The sequence below is a fragment of the Tupaia chinensis genome, unplaced genomic scaffold (genome assembly GCF_000334495.1).
Source record: "Tupaia chinensis unplaced genomic scaffold, TupChi_1.0 Scaffold000231_2, whole genome shotgun sequence".
Lineage (NCBI taxonomy): Eukaryota > Metazoa > Chordata > Mammalia > Scandentia > Tupaiidae > Tupaia > Tupaia belangeri.
In genome coordinates this window covers 2,683,714-2,709,253 of record NW_006159707.1, presented here as the reverse complement: position 1 = coordinate 2,709,253, position 25,540 = coordinate 2,683,714, and positions in this window count along the sequence as shown.

Genomic DNA, 25,540 nt, shown 5'->3' with positions numbered 1-25,540 from the left:
TTTTTTTCTGTCTGGTGGGGCCCCACCCTCTTTGGCAAAAACCTCTTAAAAAAAAAAAAAAAAGAGATTATAGTGTCGGGACCAGCAGTTGGTGTAATGGCTGTGTCGCTGGATTCCCATGTATTCGACTATGGTTTGAGTCCCAGACCCAGTGGCTTAAACTCATGGTGGGTACGTGTGCATGTGTGCTCAAAACCCTGAGAGGAGAATGGAGGAGAAGGGATTGCAGTGCGGCCATCCCCCTTTGGGAGTGATTTTTTGCTTTCTGTCTGTCTCTTTCTGTCTTTCTGCAAAAAGAGTTTTGTGAAGAGTGAGAAAATGTTGGGCTGATCCTGCAGAGTGGTGGTGAAGGGAGCCTGATCCCATGTGACTATGGTAAGAATCCCATTGCTGGTTGATTAAAAAGCACACCAGGTGCATTTGCACGCCCCAAATCCTGACAAGATAGAGAAATGCAGGAAAAGGGATTGTTGTGAGACCAAATCCCATTGGAGGCTGCTTTCTCTCTCCCTCTCATCTCTCTCTCTTTCTGTCTCTCTCTCTCTCGCATGCACATGTGTCCTCTGACAGTTGAAAAAAACACGAAGTGAGAGAATGTTTATTTTTCTACATCCTATTGAACATTGTAGGCGCAAGCATTTTAATATTTTGCCCAGGGAGCTAAGTTGTTTGCAAAAGGCCCAGGCAGGGCAAGGAGGACTGAAATCCAGGAAACACCCCAGTCGTGGTCAAGAGGCATATCTGGCCAGAAGGAGGCGCCATTTTTTAGTTCTTACAGAGGTCCTCGCAAGCTCCCGCCTCTCCCCGTGGGACTGACTGTCTGAGGGGGAAAGTAGCATCTCATTATTGTTTTAATTCGCATTCCCTTAATTGTGCGTGAGAGCGAGAGTTTTCTGTTTATAATCCATTCGTACTTCCTTCTGTGCGAACTGCCTTTTTGTGTCCTCTCCGTTAAATGGAAAGTGTGTCCCCTCCGTTTAATACTTTCTCTTTCTTATCTGATGGCGTTATTACTCAGCTCCTCTGTCTGGTTTATTTTTGGCATACTAGATCTGCCTTAAGTTCTACTTTCCTCTTCCTCCTTCTCCTTTATCCTACTCTTCCTCCTCTACTCATTTGAATGTGTAAATGCCTTTTAATCACCCTAACCCTCCTGCTTCCTTTTCTGCAGGAGTCTCTCTGCAAGTCACACAGATCCATGACAGTAGCAAACCTTGAACCAGTTACAAAATAGAAAATAACCATCTTTGTCTTGTTTAGTGACTTTTATTTCTAAAAACTCCCTTCCCCCCCCAGCTTTTCTACAAACCCTCTAAATTTTCCTATGCGCTTAGATTTTTGAAGCGAAAGTCAAGACATTTTGGAGATTGTGCTGCCTTTTTTTTTCCTTCTAGATTTTTTTGCTATAGGGCATGTGTACACACCAAAAGAGAGACAGAAAAAGAGAGAGAGGGGAAGTGAGAAATACCCCCAAGGGGTTGGTCATGCCACAATCCCATCTCTCCATTCTCCGGTTGGGATTTTGGGCACGCTCCCTCACACACCTGGTTTGATTTTCAAGCCTCCAGGTTCGGGACTTACACAGTGCAGCCGGCCATGACATCGAGTGCCTTATCTTCCACACCACCTGCTGGACCTTGTTTTGCTTTTTAGACCTGACACATCTCTTTTCTGAGGCAAGGCCTTTCAGAGCCTACTTTTTGTTTATGTGGGTAGGGAAAAAGTGGGGAGAGGAAAAGTGTGTAACAATCTGTAAGTCAAAGCCAACATATATCCAACCACATTTGTTTGAACACAGAAACAATTCTGGAAGAACTTGAGCTCGGTGCTTATCAGTGACTAACTTGTGGGAGAGGATTTTCTTTTGTACTTTGTATACTTTATTTTAAAAGTTAGGAAGCCTGGCCTTGTGGTCTAGTGATTAATGGAGCTGAGTCCTACATGGCTGACCACATGGTTCAAAGTCCAGTCCTGGAGGATTGAAAAATATGCTCTGTGTGTGTGCGTGTGCGTGCGTGTGCGTGTGTATACCTAAAGTCCTAGCTGAGATTGGACTGGGACATGAGGAACTGCAGAATGATGCCCCATCGAGGGGTGCTTTCTCTTTCTTGGTTTGGCAAAACAAAACAAAACAAAACAAAACAAAAAAACAAACAAAAAAAACCCCAAGACAAAAAAATTAGGATTATCTATGAAGTTTTCTTATAATTGCCAGGATGGCACATGTACTCAACAGAGAGAGACAGAGAAAGGGAGAGAGAGAAAGCAATCCCCAGTGAGGCATGGTCATGCCACAGTCCCTTCTCCATTTCTCTATCCTGTCAGGATTTGGGGCATGCATACACATGTGCCCAGTGTGTTTTTCAATCCACTGGGACCAGGATTTGACTCTAAATTGACCATGTGGGATTAGGCTCTCTTAGCCATTAGTCTACAGTGGTTATGTCTGAACCAGGGTTTGACTCTAAATTGACCGTGTGGGATTAGGCTTCCTTAGCCATTAGTCTACAGTGGTTATGTCTGAGTTTTAGTTTCTTTATCCTTCCTTGGGTATCTTCATCCTCTTAATGTTCTTCATTTAATTAATTTTTTTTCTAGAGAGATTTTTGCTATAGGGTGCATGTGCTCACTAGAGAGAGAAAAAGTAAGAAATCACCCCCCAGTGGGGATGGCAATTCCGCAATCCCTTCTCCTTCATTCTGCTTGACATGCACGCATATGTGCCCAGCATGAGTTCCAAGCCTCTGGGTCTGGGGCTTGAACCACAGTCAGCCCATGTGAAAGTCCAGCACTTAACCACTATGACACCTGCTGACCCTTCATTTAAATACTTTATAAATAAAATAATAAGGCAGGATTCATAATAAAATGTATATAATGAAAACGAAATTTTTTAAAAGAATTTTTATTTGATTTTATTATTATTATTCAATTTGCTATAGGGCATGTGTACTCATGAGAGAGAGAGACAGAGAGAGAGACAGAGGAGAGAGAGAGAGAGAGAGAGCTGCCAGGTCTGGGACTCAGTCATGGTCAGCCATGTGAAAGTCCAGTGCCACAACCACCACACCACCTGCTAGCCCAAAGTTTCTCCCTTATCTGCATCCCCAGAAGCAATAATAATTAGTACTCTTACGTAAGTTTATGGACAGGTTATTCATATAGTCTTTCTTTTTGTATTTTTTCTTTCTTTCTTTCTTTTTTTTTTTTTAGAGATTTTTGCGTGCGTGTACTCGCCAGAAAGACAGAGAGAGACAGAGAGACAGAAACCGAGAAAACCCGACCCAGGGTGGATGGCCATGCTGCAGTGCCTTCTCCTCCATTCTCTTTTTTGTATCTTTGGCAAGCACACACATGCCCCCTGCGTGAGTTTAAGCCACCGGTTCTGGAACTCAAACCACAGTCCACTACATGGGAGTCCAGTGACATAGCCATTACACCACTGCTGACCCCTCTCTTTGTATTTCCATCTCTATCTCTGTCTTTATCTCTGTATATCATGCTTTGCTCTTTTAACACAAGTGGTGTGCCACATACAGACCTTTATACCCTTAATAGTGTGTCTTGGAAATTGTTCAATGTCACAATCCATAAAACCCCACCTCATTACAAAGAACAGCTATGCAGCGATCTTACATGGAACATCTACATTGATACAAAACCTTTTTCTATTGGTTGGGAAAGACTGTCTCCCATGTTTTGCTACCATAGACAATGTCAAAAGAAATAGCTCTGAGTCCATATCTGTACTTAGATTTGATAGTATGTCTAGAATAAATTCTTGAAACTAGAGTTCTTAGATCAAAGGGTTTTGATTTTTTTTATAATTCCTCATTTCTAATTTTTAATTAGTTTTCATCATTTCTTTCCAAAGAAGTTGTACCAATATATGCTCATAGCAGCTTTGTATGAAGGTGTCTGTTTTTATAGTTTTTGTTTGTTTGAGAGAGATTTTTGCAATAGGGCCTGTGCATTCACCAGAGAGACAGACAGTGAGAAATTACACCTTGGGGGAATGGCCACACCATGATCCTTTCTCCTCCATTCTCCTCTTAGGAGCTTGGGCATGCACACACATGTGCCTAGTGTGAGTTTTAATTTGCTGAGTCTGGGACTTGAACCTCAGTCGACTACGTGGGAGTCCAGTAATGTAACCATTATGCCATCTGCCTGTTCCTAGAATTTCTTTTTCACCTAGTCCCTTGTCTGATTTCTCAATCTTAGGTGGGTGAACACTTGTATGTTATTGTATTTCTTTAATCAATGGTGAGGCGGATCATTTCCATATGTAGTTATAAATGATTTAAATTTCTTTTCCTGTGAACTACCTTTTCTTGTTCCTTGACAACTTTGTTTTGCTATTGGTTTTCCTCTTCTCAATTTTTTATAAAAGAATGATTTATTTACTTAATTTTATTTGTTAGTATTTTTTCTTTTTTTTTAAAATTTGATCAGAGAGAGACAGCAAGAGGGAAAGTGAGAAAGCAGTCCTCCAGGTCTGGAACTCAGATCACAGTGGGCCACGTGGGAGTCCAGCACCTTAACCACCACACCACCTGCCAGCTTCCCTTCTCAATTTTTAAAAGCCCTTTTCATATTAGGAAAATTAGCCCATGGTTCATTATACATAGTATAAATATTTTTTCCTAGTTTTCAGGATTTTTAAAAAAAATTTTTACTTAATATCTTGTTTTGTCCCATGGAAATAAAAAATTTTTTTAACGTACTGAAACTTAGCAATATTTTCTTCGATATCTTCTAAGATTTGAATCTTTCTTGGCAAGACCTTTCCTTTTCTAAGATTATATAAAAACTTTCCATTTTTATAGTATTTTAATAGGCGTTTTTCCCCTTAACACTTTTGCTCTATTGGGAATTAATTTTGATATAAGGAGTAAGATAGAAATCCAGATTTATTTTTTAAGTCTAGATGGCTACTAAGATCTCCTAACACCATTTATTTGATAAATCCACCTTATCCTCATTTATTGGAAAGACTCTCTGAATACCAGCAGAAACTCTGGGGGAACTAAACTTTGAGATCATGGCCAGTTCTTCATTTTCTTGCTGACATTTTTATCTTTCAGAAGGCAGAGGAAGTATCTAGAGGAACTGTGGCCTTAAGCCAAATTCTAGCCAACCAGGCGGAACAAACCGATGAGAGGAAGTGATAACCGTGGTAGAAATGGACTGTGTCATTCTGGATAACCTGTCTGCCTCCTACCACTTTGGTTAACCTCTCAGCTCTATCTAGTCTAGTTGGAACTATCCCTTACGGTCAGTATCCCTGACAGCCTGGTCTGTCTCTAGTAACAAGAAGTTTGACACCCAAATTCCACAAACACAGCCTTCTCTCCCTGGCCTGTACTTCTCTACGTATGGTCTTCCTTTTACCTGCGAGGCTTTCTCTTACTTCTTTGCCTAGCTAACGCTTCAAAAGGTTACCTCCAATATGAAGATTTCCCTCATTTCCTCAGCTAGATGATCCATAGTAGGCCTCCATTTCCTGAATATCTAAGACTTACTTAAGATTAATTGGGTGGGTTTGGAGAAGCCAGTCATATTTCCAGGGCCTGATGGTCTGGGAAGTGGGCTGGAGTAAATCCCAGTTAAGATTTCCCATTGCCCCAGGACCAGGATTGACTACATAATTTGTGAGGCCCAGAACAAAATGAAACCGTAGGGTCTCTTGTTCAATAATGATCAATTTCAAGATGGTGACAGTAGAGGATTAAGCCCAAATTGGGGCCCTTCTGAGAGCAGAGTTCTCTGAGATCGGACAAGTTGTTTCCCCTTTGTATTGATTGGTGGTCCCCAGAAACACATATCCACACTCTAATACCCAGCCCCTGTGAATGCAACCTTACAGGTCTTTGCAGATTTGACTAAGTCAAGGATCTTGAGATGAAGAGGTCATTCTGGATTATCTGGGTGGACCTGAGATCCAACAGCACACGTTCTTGTAAGAGACACACAGGGGAGATTAGACAAAAGAGGTGACAACACATAGAGAAAGTAGTGTAAAGATGGAGTCTGTGATCTGAATAGGAGGCCACAAGCCAAGGAATGCTGACAGCCACCAGAAGCTGGAAGAAGCAATGGAGATTCTTTTTTTTTTTTTTTTTTTTTGGAGAGATTTTCGCTATAGGGCGTGTGCGCTTGCCAGACAGACAGAGAGAGACATTAGAGACAGAAAGCGAGAAATCACCCCCCAGGGGGTATGGTCACGCCGCAATCCCTTCTCCTCCATTCTCCTCTCGGGATCTTGGGCACTCATGCACACGCACCCGGCGTGAGTTTTAAGCCACCGGGTCTGGGATGCGAACTGCGGTCGACTACGTGGGAGTCCAGCGACATAGCCATTACGGTGACAGCTGGTTCCCAAGCAATGAAGATTCTTGCCTACAGTTTCCAAAGGGAGCATGGCCCTGCCAACCCCTTGATTTCAGCCTTCTTGCCTTCAGAATTATAAGAGAATGAAAGTATATTTCTCCTTCCTTCCTTCCTTCCTTCCTTCCTTCCTTCCTTCCTTCCTTCCTTTCTTTCTTTCTTTCTTTCTTTCTTTCTTTCTTTCTTTCTTTCTTTCTTTTTAGAGAGATATTTGGTATAGGGCATGCATACTTGCCAGAGAGACAGAGACAGAAAGCGAGAAATCACCCTCCCAACGGGGATAGCCACACCACAATCCCTTTTCCTCCATTTTCCTCTCAGGATTTTGAGCATGCACCACCAGGTCCTGGACTCAAACTACAGTCAACTACATGGGAGTCCAGGGACATAACCATTATGCCATTTGCTGTTCCTAATGTTTATTTCTTTTAGTCAACCAACTTATTGTAATTTAAAAACTAACATATCCATGAAGTTGGCTTTGCTCAGGACACTTGTTGAAACTGTGGACAGAGAAAAATTCTCTTTCCTTTGGAATTACAATACTGGAAGAACTAAGCTTGGTGCTATCAAGGCCACTACAATGGCCAAGTCCATTAGAGGATGAAGCCAACTCAGGAAAGCAGAGCCATGAGGGGGAGAGTGATTCCTGAATGGAACCTAAATCACACTGTGCCTGTAGATAGATCAATCTATTCTCGGATATTATAGTTAAATGAAGCTAAAAAGGCTGAAAAACAAAACGAAATCTCAATTCAGTTTAAATTCAGTGTTTGTCATTTGCAATGGAAAGAATCTCAACCAATACTCAGATTTTGACAGTTCAGGAAAAAAAAAAAAAGGCAGAATTTCATGAAACAAGACTTGTAAGAGAAGCTAGGTCCAGAGAATGGTGAAATGCTCACAATGGCAGATAAGAATAAAGAGAAGGCACGTTACCAGGAGTATGACCACAAAAGGAACCCTCTAGGGAGGCCCGTCTTTTGAGGGCATACCTGAAAGATGGGAAGGACAAACAACCAACGATATGGAAGAGTAGATGCAGGAATCCCTCAGAGGAGTGCAAGGGGCACCATGGAGCTCTCAGAGCTGAAGCTGCAAATAGCCAAGGCCTTGAGGCGAATTCTTCGGTTACATTCCCAGCCTCAATCTGAGAGACAGGAAGGTCCCTGGTGCTGCCTTGTATGAACAGAGCAAAGAGAAAGAACTAAACTGGGGGCATCATTGAGGTCTAGCTGAAGATACATGGAATTTGGGAATATTTAGTGAACAAAGTTTCCAAGGAGTTGGGCATGACTTCCAGAGCTTGGTAAAGGGTTATCCTGAAACAGGATTTGGTGTTGGAGAAATACTTCATCAGATCCTTCCATGTAGTGATCAGGACTGGATTAAGATTTAGATTCACATCTATTATTCTATCTATCTCTATCTATCTATCTATCTATCTATCTATCTATCTATCTATCTATCTATCTATGTATATAAATATATACACATATACACATACACATACATATATATATACACACACACACACACACATATATATGTACATATTTTAAAATTTATTAATTTTTTAGAGGTTTTTGCCTTAGGGTGTGTGCACTTGCCAGAGAGAGAGAGACAGACAGACAGACACAGCGAAAAAGTAAGAAATTACCTTCAGGGGCGATGGCCATGACACAATCCCTTCTCTATTTTCCTCCTGAAATCTTGGGCATGCATGCACATGTGCCCAGCATGAGTGTCAAGCCTCTGGATCTGCAACTTGAGCTGTGGTTGGCCATGTAGTCCAGCAATGTAACCACTACGCCATGTGCTGCCCCTCCCCCATGTATAATAATAGCCGTATTGGGCTGGATGGTGCAGCAGTGGAAAAACACGACTTCCATGAGGCAGACCCATATGGGAGGATTGCCAGTTTGGGGCTGAAGACCTCCCGAGGTATGCTGGGCATGTGCATGTCCATGATCTGGGCTGGCTAAAGTTAGGGGTAGATTATGGCAAAAACCTAAACAACAACAAAAACCTCAACAGTAAAAAAAACAAACAACCCAATTAGAAAGTAGGCAAAAGGCATGAATAGACATTTTATGGGAGAGGACATGCAACTGACAAGTAAGTACATGAAAATATGTTCAACTTGACTAACCATTAGAGAAATTCAAATCAAAACCACAGTGAGATTTGTGTGAGACCATACACCTGTTGGAGTGGTGAAAATAATAATAACAAGAAAAAAAAAACAGTGATAAAAGCAAACGCTGGTGAGACTGCAGAGAAACAATACTATTTATACTTTGCTGATGAGAATGTAAAATGATATAGCCATTCTGGAAAAGAGTATGTCAATTTCTTACAATACTCACAAATATAATTGGGACTACATCAAATTAAAAACCTTTTGTATATCAAAGGGCACACTCAAAAGAGTGAAAAGGCAACCCATGAAGTACAAGAAAATATTTGCAAAGTTTATTTTCTTGACACGGGCTCAATATTTAGAATAATAAAGAACTCTGAACTCAAAAATAAAAATCTAATAAACCAATTAGAAACTACACAAAGCATTTGAATAGACCTTTCTCCAAAGATGATATGCAACTGTCAAATAAGCATATGAAAAGATGATCAACATCACTCCTTATTAGATAAACATGAATCAAAACCACAATAAGATACCTTATATCCACTAGGATGGCTACTGTCAAAAAAGAAAAGAAAAACACAGAAAGTGTAAGTATTATTAACTGAGGAAGCCAAAGTAGTCAAACTCATAAAAAGTCATCAAAAGTAGAATAGTGCTTATCAGAGATAACAGGAGTTGTTGTTTAATGCATAAAATGTTCTGGAGATCTGTTCCACAATAATGTAAGTATGTTCCCATAGGGTATGTGTGCTCGCCAGAGAGAGACACTGGGAAAGTGAGAAATCACCTTCTAGGGGGGATGACGATGTCACAATTTCATCTCCTCTATTCTCCTCCTGAGATGTTGGGCACTCATACACATGTGACCAGAGAGATTTTTCAAGTCACTGGGTCCGGGACTCAGACAGTGGTCAGCCATGCGGAAATTCAGTGCCTTAACTACCATGCCACCTGCTGGCCCTACTGTAGAGTTTTGAGAATTCTTTATATACTTTAGCTACTAGTCCTTTGTGAGTTATCTGGTTTGCAGATCTTTTCTCCTAGTATGTAGCTTGCCTTTCCATTTCTTAAATAAGGTCTTTCACAGAAAAAAAAAATTAATTTCTTGAAGTCCAATTTACCAAAACTTTCTTTGCATTTGGTATCACGTCTAACTGTATTCTATATGGCTTTTACCCCATTACCCACATTTCTTCTTTGAGAGAATGGTCACTTTCTTTATTGCATGAACATTTCATTCAGTCCATGTGATTTCATGGAGCAGATGCTAACAGGCGCACAGTCAATCAGAAAATTCCATGTCCTGGGCTGGATAATTGGTTCAGGGACAGTCATGTCGGCAAAGCCAGCCCCCAGTCTTCCTTGAGTCTTTTTCCACAGTCGTTGGGAAGGATGCTCTCTGCTTCTCCAGGTGGAGAGAGACTTTCTGAGAAGAAGGCAAGATAACCAAGAAATGGAGAGAAAGACAGGATTTCCATGACATAGTTTGAACCCCTTAATCTAGATATCCAAAGCTAGCTTCCCTTTGATATTTCAATGATGTGAGTCACTAAATTCCCCCACCCTCACCAAGCTGCTTTATGTCGAGATCATGAAGCACGTAGTTGAAAGAACTGGAGGTAACGCAGCATTCCGTATTTATTACTCACTCCTTCTCTTCTTTATTTTTCCCTTCAGTTCATCGTAGTTTGGCTTTTACGTATTGTACTGCAAACAGTGCTCTTGCTAAGGTGATTAGTGATGAAACGTTTATGGTCTCTTTTTAGACTTTCCCATACTTAAGATCTTTACCATATTTGATGTTAAATAAAACTCTTACTTCCTGATATTCTTATTAAAATGTTTGTCTTTCTCTTTTTTATGTTCCGCAGGGCCGTAACACCAGGTAATGCCTACTGCATGCCAGAGACCATGACATATTATCACGTAAATTATGCTGTTACAGGGTACTTAAACCTCTACATCTTTTTCACATATTCTGCATTTTATACCATCTCTTTGCTTAAAAAAATTATTATTTTATTTAACTTTATTTATTTATTTTAATTTTTACCAGAGAGACAGACTGAGAGAGAGAGAGAGAGAGAGAGAGAGAGAAAGAAAGCCGCCAGGCCTGGAACTCCAACAGCAGCTGGCCATGTGGGAGTCCAACACCCTTAACCACTGTGCCACCTGCTGACCCCTATACTGTCTTTTTAACTGTATGTGTGTGCATTTAAATTTTTGGGCCCCCAAAATGGACTTTGCTTCTCATCTGCTGGACTCCACGTAATATTAAGGATGCTTAAATTGGTGTTTAAGTTTTGGGTAACCACCCCTTGCAGTTCATTCCTATTAAGTATGCAATCAGCTCTTCCTCAAAAAAGCTTATTTCTGGGCTGGCAGGTGGTGTAGTGGTTAAAGCACTGGGCTCCCACATGGCTGACCATGGTTCTAGTCCTGGATCTGGAGGCTCACTTTCTCACTATTCTCTCTCTCTATCTCTCTGGTCAAATTAAAAATAATAATGATAATAATAAATAAAACCAAATCTTTTTAAAAAAACTTATTTCTTTATTCCATGAATCAGAGAGGGTGAATGGAAAAGAGAGAGAGAGAGAGAGAGAATCCCTCAACAGGGTCTTCATGCCGAAATTCACCACCAGCTTCAGCCAGCACCAGAGTATGGGTTCATGTATGCTCTTGGCATATTCAGGGAGGTTTTAGGATGTGAACCTCAAATCTTCCCATGTGGCTCAGCTTCCAGGGCCTCATGTTACTACCTCTGTGCCACCTTCTGGTCCCTTCACAGAAACTTAAAAAACAGCAGTGAGTAAACTATCCTATCTTGTCAGGGAATGGAGCTCCCTGACACCTCACTAATACGCAAAACTTATGTAACAATACAATGGTCTTAAACAGAAAGGAAAATAATTGTCTAGTATAACAAGAATGTTTAGCACCTTTCCAGGGGTACTAAATTCCATGGTTCAGTATCTTCATCAAGAATTGTCCCACCTTGGGAACCAGCAGTTAGCGCAATGGTTATGTCGCTGGACTCGCACGTAGTCGACCGTGGTTCACATCCCAGACCCGGTGGCTTAAAACTCACGCCGGGGGCGTGTGTGTGCGTGCCCAAGATCCCGAGAGGAGAATGGAAGAGAAGGGATTGCGGTGTGACTATCCCCCCTGGGGGGTGATTTCTCGCTTTCTGTCTCTATGTCTCTCTCTCTCTGTCTGGCAAGCGTACGCGCCCTATAGTGAAAAACGTCTCCAAAAAAAAAAAAAAAAAAAAGAATTGTCCCACCTTCTCATTCTGCCATCCTTGGGCTAGCATCACTCCTCATGGTCCCAAGATGGCTAGAGTTCCAGGCACTACTGTGCTAGACTGCAAAATCGTGGTGTTATCTTTTTAGCTTATCCCTTAAAGAGATGAAGTCTATTTCTCACCCAATCAAGCTTAGCCATGTGATTTGCTTTAGTCAATGAGACAATAACAAATGTGATATATTAAGATACTTGAGGGCCTGCCCTGTAGTTCAGTGGTTAACTATGCATAAAAAGCCAGATCCTGGGACCAGCAGTTAGCGTAATGGCTATGTCGCTGGACTCCCATGTAGTCGACTGTGGTTTGCATCCTGGACCTGGTGGCTTAAAACTCACGCCGGGCGCATGTGCGTGCGTGCCCAAGATCCCGAGAGGAGAATGGAGGAGAAGAGATTGTGGCGTGGCCATCCCCCCTGGGGGGTGATTTCTCACTTTCTGTCTCTCTGTCTCTGTTTGTCTGGCGAGCACACGCGCCCTATGGCAAAAACCTCTTAAAAAAAAAAAAGCCAGATCCTTATGCATGCCCAAAGTCCCAAGAGGAGAATGGAGGGGAAGACATTGCAGCATGGCCACCCCCACCCCCGGGATCTCTCACTTTCTCTCTGTCTCTTTCTTTGTGTCTCTGGTGAGCCCACATATTCTATAGCAAAAATCTCTCTAGAAAAGAAAAGAAAAGCCAGATCCTACAGAGCTGGCAATGGTTTGAATCTTGACCCTAGAGGCTTGGAAAGCATATTTGTATGTGTGCATGCATGCCCCAAATTCTGACGGGATGAAAAAATGGGGGAAAGGGATTTCAGTGTGATCATGCCCCACTATGGGGTGATTTTCTCTCTCTCCTTGGTGAGCACATGTGCCCTCTGGCAATTAAAAAAAGATATTTGAAAAGTGCTTGCACATTAGAGTTTTTATTTGTTTACTTATTATTATTATTTTTTTTTTTCTCTTCTTGCTGCACTTTGGAATCCTGAGACACCACATTGTGGAGCCTGGACTAGTTTGGTAGGGGGCAGAAAGAAACCGTCCTCAGCTAACTCCCTCTAAAGCAACTAGCTTGTCAACTACCAGACACCTGAGTGAGGCTACCCTAGCCATCCAGCTTCAGATGAGCAAGAAAAACCACCTGGCTAGTCCACAAAACCCTGAAAACTTAAAATGCTTTGCTTCTAAGCCGCCGCGTAGCAAAACTAACTAATAGAATCACAAATAGATGCAACTATATAGAGTACCAGGATAACCATCTTGACATTGTATCTATTTTTAGCTGTGAGGAAGGGTTCCTCATGTATCATTAGCTAGAATCGAATCACATGTCTATTCCTAAACCCATCACTAACAAAGGGACTAGAATTACCATGATTGGCTTGAAAAAACACTGGGGCCATGCAGAGCAGAGTAGACTATCTTCTACGCGATCTGTTGCTGGGGAAAAAAGTCTCTGTCATTTTGGCAAAGCCTCATTGGTGGAGGGGGGCAATCAGTGAAGGGCAATGGGTTTCCTATAGGTGTCTCATTGGAATCCACCATAGATGTGTACCCCAGCAACTGCATTTTATGGTCTTCTTCTTTCTTTCCAGCTCTAACTATGCCTAAATAGACCAGGGATCCACAGTGGAAGAAAGATCCATCATGAGCCAGCCAGTGGTGAGGTGGTTAAGGTGGCTGGATCTGACTGTGGTTTGAGTCCCAGACCCAGCTACTTGAAAAACATACTGGGTATGTGTGTATGTGCATGACACAATCCCAGAAGGAATTGTGGTGTGGCTATTCCCCTTTCTCACTTTTTTTCTTTCTCTGTTTCCCTCTCTCCAGTGAGTGCATGCACCCTGCAGCAAATTTTAAAATTAAGAAAGGAAAAGAAAACGAAGGTCAGATGCTTGGAATTGAGACCATGTGATAGCACACGTAAGGATGGGGACTGTGCCAGGTATACTGGAGCATGTAAGGAGGCCTATACTTCTATACTCAAAGAGAAAATATTCCGCAACTGTGAGAGAGAGGGAGGAAAAGAGAGAGAAAGGGAAAGTGAGGGAATTGCTTAATACTTTCCATTTTCTAGATCTGGGGCCCTGGCTGAATTGCTCTCTTGGCTTTATGAGACAGTCTGTAATTCCTGTAGTAATTTCCCCTTCATTTGCTTGAGTTAGCCCTAATGAGCTTCTGTCACTCATGATAAAATTTTTTTTAAACACATTGTTCTTATGAAAAAATGCTCAACCTCATTCATAATAAGATAAAGGAAAATAAAAATGACACTAAGATACAGTTTGTCACTTATCAGATTGGCAAAAACAGAAAAGTCTGACCACTTTGTTGGTGAGGCGATGGGGAAACAGGCATTGTCATCGTGACTGGTGTGAGTACAAAAGGTTGTGGCCCCTGTGGAGGGCACGCTGGCAACAATCTATCAACCTTGAAAATGCACTTACTCTTTGACCTAGCAATCCCTAGTTCTGGGAATTTATTCTACAGATGTTCTGCCCGGGGAAGATGATGTATGTGCAAGGTCATTTGTTACAGCATCATTTGTAACAGTAAAAATTTGGGAACAACCCAAGTATTCATCCATGAGGGACTAGTTAAGCTAACTAGGTACATCCTTATATGGACTATGATACAGCTGAAACGATTAATGAAGTGCCCCGTGTTCTGATACGGAAAGAACTCCCAGGCGGCTGCGAAATGAAAGAGCAAAGAGCAGACCATCGTACATAGTATGAGATCTTTTGTGTAAGAACCGGGGAAAGAAACATGTATAAGAAAGAAGGCCTATTCTCATTTTCTTATATTTAGATAAGTAAATGTAATAAAGGAAGTCTGGAGAGGTAAACAAGAAACCAGTACCCGTGTAAACATGGTTCCTGCTGGAGCTGGAGAGAAAGCGTGGATTGGGAGATTGTACTTCTCCTTGATAATAAATGAGAACACATTGACTTCTAAAATGAATGCAAGTTAAGAAGTCACTATTTCAATGAAAATGTATCATTTTATTCTATGCACTTGTTTGAAACATTCAGGGCACTAGAAACAAAACATTCTCTGTTGGTCCTTGGACACTTGTTCTAAACAACCCCAAAGCTAGCATATACTGGAGAAAACCCAAAAGCAGAGGTGAGCGATACATACTCCTTTGAACCGTTCGTTCTGTGCTCTCTACATTTGGCACTGTATTTGCTTGTTAAAACCTCCCCTCTCCAGCCACACTGCATCTGGAAGCAGTTTTATGGATGAGCATTCTGCTTGGCCAGCTCAAGATTAAGCTGACCGGCCAAGCATATAAAAAGAGTTCCAGTACAAAGAGAGATGTTATATTAAAGATTTCTTTTCAACCTGCAGGGATCAGGTGGCCTCTTAGAGAAATGACAAAGTCTATTTTCTTTTCCTCATGTGTTCATACTGTTGGCACTCTCTCATTGTAAAAGGGAGTAAGTTAGGATTGCTTGGGGGTGGTGGTGGTGTTGAGCTGGCATTGTCTCATGAATGTGGGTGGTGAGGCTGTTAACCTGGGGCGCCCAGGCTCACTCAGTGCTCAGGAGCATGGATTGGAGTCAGACCGAGGGTTGGAGGACAGCCCTTCTACTTCGTTAGCTCAGTGAGCTTGGCTGGCCTCATGCTGAACTCCTTTGTGCCTCAATTTCTTCGTCTGTGAAAGGGGGTAGTGATATGATCTGCCTCTATGATTATGAGGGTTGAATGAGGTACTGCATGAAAAGAGTTTAGAATGACATTTCGTTCAGATGTAGTTCTTAGCACTAAAGTAAGTATTAAATAATGGTGTTATTATATGTCTTCAGACAAAATAGGAGAGTTGGCAGGTACGTAAAAGTTTGCCTTTCCCATCTTCTTTCTCCAACCAATTGAGTGCAATCCTGTTGAAGAAGGATTGAAGAGAGATCCTTGACCCCAATTCACACCGGTCTGAAATAAACATAGTGGGCCACCTCGTGGTACGGTGGTTTAGGTGACTGGATCCCACGTGGCCAATAGCACAGTTTGAACCCCAGAAGAACAGCTTGAAAAACATGCTGGGTACATGTGTGCACATGGAGGAGAGGGGATTGAAGTATGACCTTTCCCCAGGGAGTGATTTCACACCTTCTCTGTCTCTCCGTGTCTCTCTCCAGCAAGAACACATGCACTATAGTAAACTAAAATAAGTAAATAAATAAATAAAGTTATTATGTGTCAGACACTGTGTTTGGCCCAGAGGACTGAATTGGTGAGCAAGAAAGGGCCATCTCTGTCTTTGCAGAGGTCCTAGGCTCTCCAGGGAGGTGGATGTGATGGTCTGAATGCTTGTGTTCCCCCAAGTTCATGTGCCGAAGCCCTAACTCCCAGCGTGATGGTATTTGGAGGTGAAGCTTTTGGGAGGCAATCAGGTTTAGATGAAATCTAACCTCGTGTAATGCCATTATAAGAGTAGGAAGAGACTAGAACTCTCTTTCCACTGCAAGGATACAGCAAGAAGGCAGCCAGCTGCAAGCCAGAGAGGGAGCCCTCACCACACACCAAATCCGCTGACACCTTGATCTTGGACTTCCCAGCCTCCAGAACTTTGAGAAATAGCTACCTGTTGTTTAAGCTGCCCAGTTTTGGTATTTTGTTAAAACAGCCCAAGACGATTAAGACAAATGACTGGTAAAAAGACAACAGAATGCAATGAAAGGGCAGCAATCGGATCTGTTTAGGATGCCAGAGGATTACAGGTGTAGGCTACCTCATTTAAACTCTAGGGATCAGCAAAGATTTCTTAGCAGCAGGGATGGGAGGAGCAGATTCCCACAACCCCTTGCGATGAAACAACCATCTCTCTCCTAAAGCAAAAACAGTAGTAGTAACAGCGTCATAACCGTAATAACAGTGGTACTATTAATAGTAACAATAACGGTGATACTAGGAACACATTGAGGCTCGTTCTAAGCTCATGACATGCATTAGCTCATTGGGTCCAAACGACTTCTTTGGATCCACTCTGCACTTAATTTGACTTGGCCTCACTGGTCTCATCTTAATCCTGGCTGCCAGAGCCCATCTTTATTTTAGAGGCTGACATTTCCCTTCACAGGGCTTTTATTTATTTATTTATGCATCCATTTTGATTTTTAAAAATATTGCATTGAAATATTATTTATTGGGGCTGGCAGGTGGCATGGTGGTTAAGGGCACTGGACTCCCACATGACTGACAGCGGCTCGCATCCCAGACCTGGTGGCTTGCTTTCTCACTTTTCCTCTCTCTCTCTGGTCAAATTAAAAATAAATAAATAAATAAAGTTAAAATAAAAAAAAAAAGAAATACTATTTATTATGCTTACTGATCTCTTGGTGCCCCTTTCATTTTGCTCTCAAGGTGAGTGTGTTACTCTTCTCATCGGAGTCCTGGTCCTGTTGAGGTCCACCAGGTGAGGAGGGCTTAGAGAGGTGTCTAGGGCTAGCTTGTTGGGATAGCAGTAATGGGCTGCCCGAGTGATGTTGAGAAGACTGGATTTAGCTCCCTGGTTGACCCATACGTGTTGAGTATGGGCTCTGGTGGCCCTGACTGGTTGGAAGACAGGTAGGGATTCTGGCATGAAGCACTGTTAGGGATGCTTCTCCCTCTCTCTTTTTCTCTGGTTCCTCAGTACCACTAAAGAAGTAAATAAACTTTCAAAAAGATGATAAAAAAAGGAAGAACTGAGAGCCAATTCAGACTCTCTCTGCAGAAGGCATTTCCAGTTCCTCCTTCCCAGACAGTGTCCTGGGAGGAAAGAAAAAGAGAAAGAGAAAGCATTTTCTATTCAGTTGTAGTCACCCCATTGAATTCTGCTTCCTCGAATGGGATCTCTGCAATGACTTTTAGTGTAGCTTTAACCTGGCACCGAATCTCACTGAGTCTCACCATAAATCTTTTAATTATTCTGAAAAATGTCAAGGAAAAAGTGCTCAAGGAACTTTTAAGTGAGTTTATTTTTAAACACTTAAGGTTTATCTATTGAGAGGGAGAAATGTACCTCAACAGAGTCCTCATGCTATGGTTCACCCCAAGCCTTAGCCAATCAGGATCATAGGCATGCATGCTCATGTCTCTGCACGGAGAGACCTTGGGACATGAACTTGGGACCGTCCCAAATGGCCTCAGCACTGCATTACTGCTCCACTACTATAGCCTGTCTGCTAATGGGTTTTTAACGCTTCTCCAACACTTACTGAGCAGCACTCCTATTTCCCCACCCCCCATAGCTCCTTGAATAAAGAGGGTAATGGAGCTTGAATTCTAATAGCATTTCTGCCCTTGGGTCTGAGTCACCATTACTGTACTAATACCGCTGGGAGGAGCAGATGACTGGAAGGGGAACACTACCTCCACTGGGATGTCTGACCTCTTCATATGTGCCCTCATGCCTTCATTTTTTCAGTTTCCTTTTCTAGAGATTAGTGAAACAAAAGAGAACTTTCCCTAACCTGAATATTGAGTTTCATTGTGCTGCGTTCATTATTACATAGCATTTTACCCACAATTACTTCCTGTTCAAGTTCCTGTTTGTTGCAGTACTGGGGGCACCCACCTAGGTACTAGAGGCCCTGGGAGGAGAGAAAGGGAAGCTGGAGATGCAGCCTCCTCCCTAAAAGAGGCCTCAGTCCATGGAGTGGGGGCAGATACAGGGCCATAGATCAGCCCCAGCTTTCAGCACCAGTCCAAAGGACTTGAATTGTAGCAATTCCACTTTTGAATATTTATTGAAGAGAAATAAGTACATTTGTCCACCATAAGACAGGTATAATAACGGTCATGTTAGAGTTTTCCAAAGCAGTCCCAAACTGGAAACAACCCAAATGGCCACCAACATTGAAAGGATATGTAAATCGTGGTGAATTCACACACAGCAATAAAAAAGAACACTGATATACATAAAACATGGACATTATGCACAGTGGAAGACTCCAGAAACTATGATTCCATTTATATGAAGTTAAAGAACAGAAAAAAAACTAGTCTATGAGCTCAACCCTTAAAAGGAAGGAAATTCTGACATATGCTACAACTGGATGAGACTTGAGGACATTATGCTAAGTGGAATAAGTTGGTCATGAAAAAATTAATACTGCATGATTCCATTTACATGAAGCACCTAGAATAGGTGCTCAAATTCATTGAGATAGAAAGCAGATTGGAGGTTGGCAAGGGCTGGGGGTAGAAGGGAATGGAAAATTGATGTTTAACGGGTTAGAGTTTCAGTTTTGCAAGATAAAAAGAATGCTGGAGGTTCGGTTGCACAACAGTGAATGTATGTAATACTATTGGAATAGTTGTGATAGCAAATTGTATGCTATTGTACCACAATTTTAAAAAGTCATTAAAAAACCCCTCTAATCTATGATGATAAAAGGCAGACAGTGGTTCCCTCTGGAGGCTGTATTTCCTGAAAAAAACATATGAGAGTTTTCCAAGAAGCCAGGACTTTTCTCTATTTTGATTTGGTGGAAGTTACATGGGTATATGCATACATACAAAACATAGTATTTGTTTCCTTAAAATTAGTGCACTTTATCATATATATGTTATATTGCAGCAAAATATACTTTTTAAAAAGATAGGGGTTGGGATCCGAAGATGACATAATAGTTACATTGCTCTGGACTCCCATGTGAGTCCCAGTCCCAGTGGCTTAAAACTTGTTGGGCGCATGTGCGTGCATGCCCAAAATCCCAAAAAGAGAACGGAGGAGAAGGGATTGCAGTGTGGCCATCCCCTCTGGGAGGTGATTTCTTGCTTTCTATCTCTTTCTGTCTCTCCAGTGAGTGCATGTGCCCTATAGTCAAATCGCTCTAAAGAAGAAGACAGTGGTCAGGGGCCAGTGGTGGTGTGGCACTTAAGGCATTGGACTCCCATATGGAAGACCACAGTTTGAGTCCTGGACCTGGTGGCTTGCTTTCTCACTTTTCTGCTCTGTCTCTCACTGGTGAGTGTATGTGGCCTATAGCAAATTTTTAAAAATTAAATTAAAAAAAGTCTTTTTAAAAAAGCAGCAGTTATCTTTACTGATAGGATTTACTTATGCAGAAGTTACATCCTTACCAGACATAAGTAAGTTCATCAGAGAGTGTCAAGAAGCAGCTATGAGTGAATAAAAGCATGGGCTATGGAGTCAGAAGACTTGGGTTCAAGTCTTAGCACTACCACTTTCTAACACGGAACCTTGGGAAAGCTACTGAACATCTTTGTATGTCATTTTCTTCACCTGCATGAAATGTAAGAATCATTAAGTAGAGATATGATTGCATGTAAGGGAAGTGTTTAACACAGAATCTAGTTTTTTTGTAAACATTCAACCAAAATTAGTTTTTTTACCACCTGTGTTTTTATTGTTGTAAAATACTTATAACAAAAAAAATACCATAGTAGTAATTTTTTTTGAGGGATTTTTGCTATAGGGCACCTGTGCTTGCCAGAGAGACAGAGAGACAGAAAGTGAGAAATGATCCCCTGAGTGGAATGGCCATGCTACAACCCCTTCTCCTCTGCTCTCCTCCTGGGATCTTGGACATGCATGTGCACATGCCTGGTTTTTTGAAGTCACCGGGTCTGGGACTCAAACCATGGTCATTGACCACGTGGGAGTCCAGTCACGTAACCATTCTGCCATCTGCCAGCCCCCCATAATAATGTACGAAGTATATTCATGCTGTTTGCTTCCTTTCTAAGGCTGAATAATATTCAACTGTATGCATATATTACATTTTACTTGTTCATTCATCTTTTGATGAACATTTGGGTTGTTTCCATGTTTCAGTCACTGTGAATAATGCTGCTATAAACATGAGTGTGCAAATACTCTCCCAGACCCTGCTTTCACCATTCTTTCACTTTCAACCTGTTTATGTTTTTGGATCTAAAGTAATCTCTTGTAGATTGCATATAGTTGAATTACTTAAAAAAAGATCTATTCTGCCAATCTCTGTCTTTTGATTAGAGAGTGTAATCCACTTATATTTAAAGTAATTACTGAGAGGGAATATCATTTTGCCATTTGTTCGAATATTATTTTGCTGTTTATTTTCTATATGCCTTACTGTATTTTTATTCCTTATTTTCTGCGTTGCTATTTCTTTTTTGTTTAGCTGATATTTCATAGTGGAATGTTTTAATTTTCTTCTCATTTCCTTTTGTGCATATTCTATAATTATTTTCTTTGTGGTTACCATGGGGATTACATTTAACACCCTAAAGTTAGAACACTCGAATTTGAATTTATACCAGCTTAACTTCAGTAATACACACAAAATGTCTGCTCCTGTGTACCTCTATCCCCACTCTTTCAGTTATTAATGTCACAATACTACAGTTTAATACATTGTGTGTCCAAAAGCATAAATGAATATTTTTTTATTGTCAGGGGGCATGTGTATTCCCCAGAGAAAAGGGGGCGGGTATGGTCATACCACAATCCTTTTTCTTCCACTTCTCCATCCCATAAGGATATCGGGCATGTACATGCCCAGTGTATTTGCAAGCCACCAAGGCCAGGGTTTGAAACATAGTTGATCATATGAGATCTGTGGAATCCCAACACAGCATTTAACCACTATGCTGTGAGTCTGGCCCAATAATATATATATTTTTAACAATGCATTCATCTCTCAAATAAGGTGGCATTAGAAGCAATTTATACAATAATACTAGCTTTAATAATTGCCCATGTATTTACCTTTACTGAAATTTTTATTTCTTCATATAGCTTCAAGTTACTCTGTAGTGCCCTTTCATTTTGCCTGCTGGATCCCTTTAGGTTTCCTGACAGGGTAGGTTTAGTGGTGGCAAATTCTCTCAATTTTTGTTTATCTGAGAATGTCCTGATCTTTCTTGGTTTTGAAGGACAGTTTTGATAGTTACAGGTTTCTTGGACCTTTTTTTTTTCCTTTTAGCACTTTAAATATAAGAGACTACTACCTTTTGGTCTCCAAAGTTTCTGTTGAGAAATCTGGCAATGACCTTATAAAGAGCCTTGGTATGTGATGAGTCATTTCTTAACTGCTTTCAAAATTCTCTTTTTGGCTTTTGACAGTTTGATTATAATGCATCTTTCTTTCTTTCTTTCTTTTTTAGGGAGAGATTTTTGCTATAGGGTGCATATGCTGCTCACCGGATAGAGAGAGTGAAAGACAGAAAGCAAGAAATCACCCCACCAGGGGATCGCCATACCACAAGCTCTTCTCCATTCTCCTCTTGGGATCTTGGGCATGCACTCACATGTGCCTGGTGTGAGTTTGAAGCTACCTGGTCCTGGATGCAAACCACGGTCAGTCATGAAGGAATCCAATGATGTAAATATTATGTCATCTGCTGGTCCATGATTGTAATGTATCTTGATGTGGGTGGGTCTCTTTGAGTTAATCCTACCTGGAATTTGTTGAACTTCTTGGACATTAATGTTCATGTCTTTCATCAAACTTGGAAAGTTTCTGGCCATTATTTCTTCAAATAATCTATCAAGTAATTTCCCCTTTTCTCCCAGTTCTCCTTCTAGACTTCCGCAATGCATATGTTGATATGCTGGAAGCTGTCCAACAGGCCCCTTAAAACTTGTTCAGTTTTCTTTGATTATTTTTCTTTCTGTTCCTTGGAGTTAATTTAAATTTTTCTATGTTCAAAATTTTAGAATCTTTCTTCTGTATGCTCAAGTCTACCTTTGAGTCCTTTAGTGACTTTTTAATTTTAGTTATTATACTTTCACAGTTCTAAAATTTCTTCATAGGTTTTATGTTTCTTTATTGATATTAAAATTTTGTTCAGAATGCTTTTTCTTTGACCTTCTCCATGTTTTCCTTTAGTTTTTTGAGCTGTAAGACAGTTGTCGTAAAGTCATTGCCTAGTGAGCCCACGATCTGGACATTTCTGGGGCAGTTTTTGATGGTTTATTTTTTTCCCATTTTGAATAGGCTGTACTTTCCATTTAAAATGTTTTTTTTTTTTCTTTATTCATGATAGAGCTTGTGCATATATATGAGAGCAATTGTGAGAGAGAATGTGAGAGAAAGCTATGGGTTCCATTCACAAGGTCTAGTTATACCACAATCTTTATCCTTCAGTCCTCTAGTCCATCATTTTGAATAGGCTGTACTTTCCATTTAAAATGTTTTTTTTTTCTTTATTCATGATAGAGCTTGTGCACATATATATGAGAGCAATTGTGAGAGAGAATGTGAGAGAAAGCTATGGGTTCCATTCACAAGGTCTAGTTATACCACAATCTTTATCCTTCAGTCCTCTAGTCCATCAGATTTTGGGCACTTGCAGTTGTACCTGGTATGTTTTAGGCACGCTGAACTGGGCATTAAAACTGTTGTTACCATGTGGGATCTGGCTTCTTTTGAGCAGGGCTTTACTGCTGCACCACAGAGCCAGTCCCTTTCCTGTTCTGTTTTGTTTTTTAAATTGTGCATGCATACAAAAGAGAGAGGGAGAGGAAGGGAGAAAAATCAGCCCCCAGCAGGGTGTGGTCATGCCACGATCCTTTTTCTTCTTTTTTTTCAGTCCCATCAGGATTTTGTGTGTGCAAGCACATGTGTCTGGTGTGTTTTTCAAACTTCTGGGCCGAGATTCAAACTTTACTCAGCCATGTGAAGTTACCAAAGCACAGAGCCCAACCACTGTACCACGAGGCCAATGTTCAGATTTCTTAATATTAATTTTTTATTTGTCTGTTTATTTATTTATTTTTTGAAGCTTTTCTATGGGGCGTATGCTATTGCAAGAGAGAGAGACAGAAAAGAGAGAGAGAGAAAAAATGAGAAATCACTCTCTGGGGGGAGGGATGGCTGTGCTACAATCTCTTCTCCATTCTGCTCTCAGGATTTTGGGCATGCATGCACACGCACCTGGTGTATTTTTCAAGCCACTTGGTCCAGGACTTAAACTGCATAGTCGTCCAAATGGAAGTCAGCTGCCTTCCTCATCATGCTACCAGCTGGCCCCTTAATCTTAGTTTTTAATTATAGTTAATAGTAGTTGTACAGTGACCTTGAGAATTGTGTAACTTTTTCAAGCTTTTGTTTCCCCATACATCAGATAGGAGCTGTGACATCTATCAATTTGACAAGTATTTTCTGAGTTCTCCCTGTGTCGCTTCCAAATTCTTTGCCATTCTTTCCATTGAGAAATGGGGTGTCCCCTTGAACATGGGTTCTGGGACTGCTTGAACAATAACATAGATCAGAAAAAAACACTGGGCCTATTTCTAGGTCAGCTTTTAAGAAACTGTCAGCTTCCACTTCAGGTCTTTTGGTGCACTCACTCTTGGAGTTCAGCCACGGTGCTAGGAGGAAGCTCAAGCAGCCAGTGAGGAGGTGCTCATAAAGAGGAACCAACAGCCATTGCCAAAGCTCTGGAGAAGCTCTCAATTGACAGCCAGCACCAACTTAGCAGCCATGTGAGTAAGAATTTTGAAAATGGATACATTATTGTCTAATGAAGCCACTACTGCAGATGCCACATAGAACAGAGCTTTTATTTATCTTGCCCAGTTATTTTAATACTAATTTCTTTAGTATTACCTTTAATGTATTTTTTTTTTATCTTTAATACAGTCTTTGGAATAGAACTGTCCAAAGCAATAGAATACAAGCTGCATGTGTAATTTACATTTTCTAGCAGCCGTATTACACAAAGTAGAAACAAACACATGAACTTAATTTTAGAGAGAAATGTTACTTATCCTTGTATATAAAATATTACAGTTTTAATATGCCAGGTGGATAAAAATGATTTGTGACACATTTTACATACTTTTTCATATTACATGCTTGAAACTGAGAGTGTGTTTTACAATTATGATTGTATCTCATCTCAATTCAGACTACTCACATTTCACATGTGACCAGGGACCATGCAGTCTTAGAATGAAAGGCTTGGAAGGAAAACGACTCTGCCCTGCCCATTTACAGGGGAGGTGATTGAGATAGAGGGAGGAAATGAGTTGCCCAGGGTGACGCACTAAGGTGGTTTGAATGGTAGCCCCACAAGAGATATGTCCATGTTGTAATTCCTAGACCTGGAATGTTATCTCATTTGGAAAGATGGCCTTTCAAGATGTAACTGAATTAGGGACCAGCAGTTAGCGTAATGGCTATGTTGCTGGACTCCCACTGTAGTCGACTGCGGTTCACGTCCTGGACCTGGTGGCTTAAAACTCACGCCTGGCGCGTGTGCGTGCGTGCCCAAGATCCCGAGAGGAGAATGGAGGAGAAGGGATTGCGGCATGGCCATCCCCCCTGGGGGGTGATTTCTCACTTTCTGTCTCTCTGTCTCTCTCTGTCTGTCTGGCGAGCGCACGCGCCCTATAGCAAAAACCTCTACAAAAAAAAAAAGATGTAACTGAATTAAAGACCTTGAGATAAAGAGATCACTGTAGATTAGTGGGCAAACCCTAAATCCAATGACTAGTGTCCATTCAAGAGGACACAGGGGAGATCGGACAGACAGAAGACAAACACACAGGGGAAAAGGTGATCTGGAGCAAGAGACAGATGGGCTGATGTGATGTGGAGCCAGGGAGGCCAAGGCATGCTGACAAACACCAGGAGCTGGGAAAGGCAAGCGAGGCTTCTCTTCTGAAACCTCCAGAGGGAGTGCGGCCCTGCTGACACCTCCATGTAGGGCTTCTGGCCTCTCGGCCTATGAGAGAACACATGTCTGTTACGTTTAGTCACTTAGTTTCAT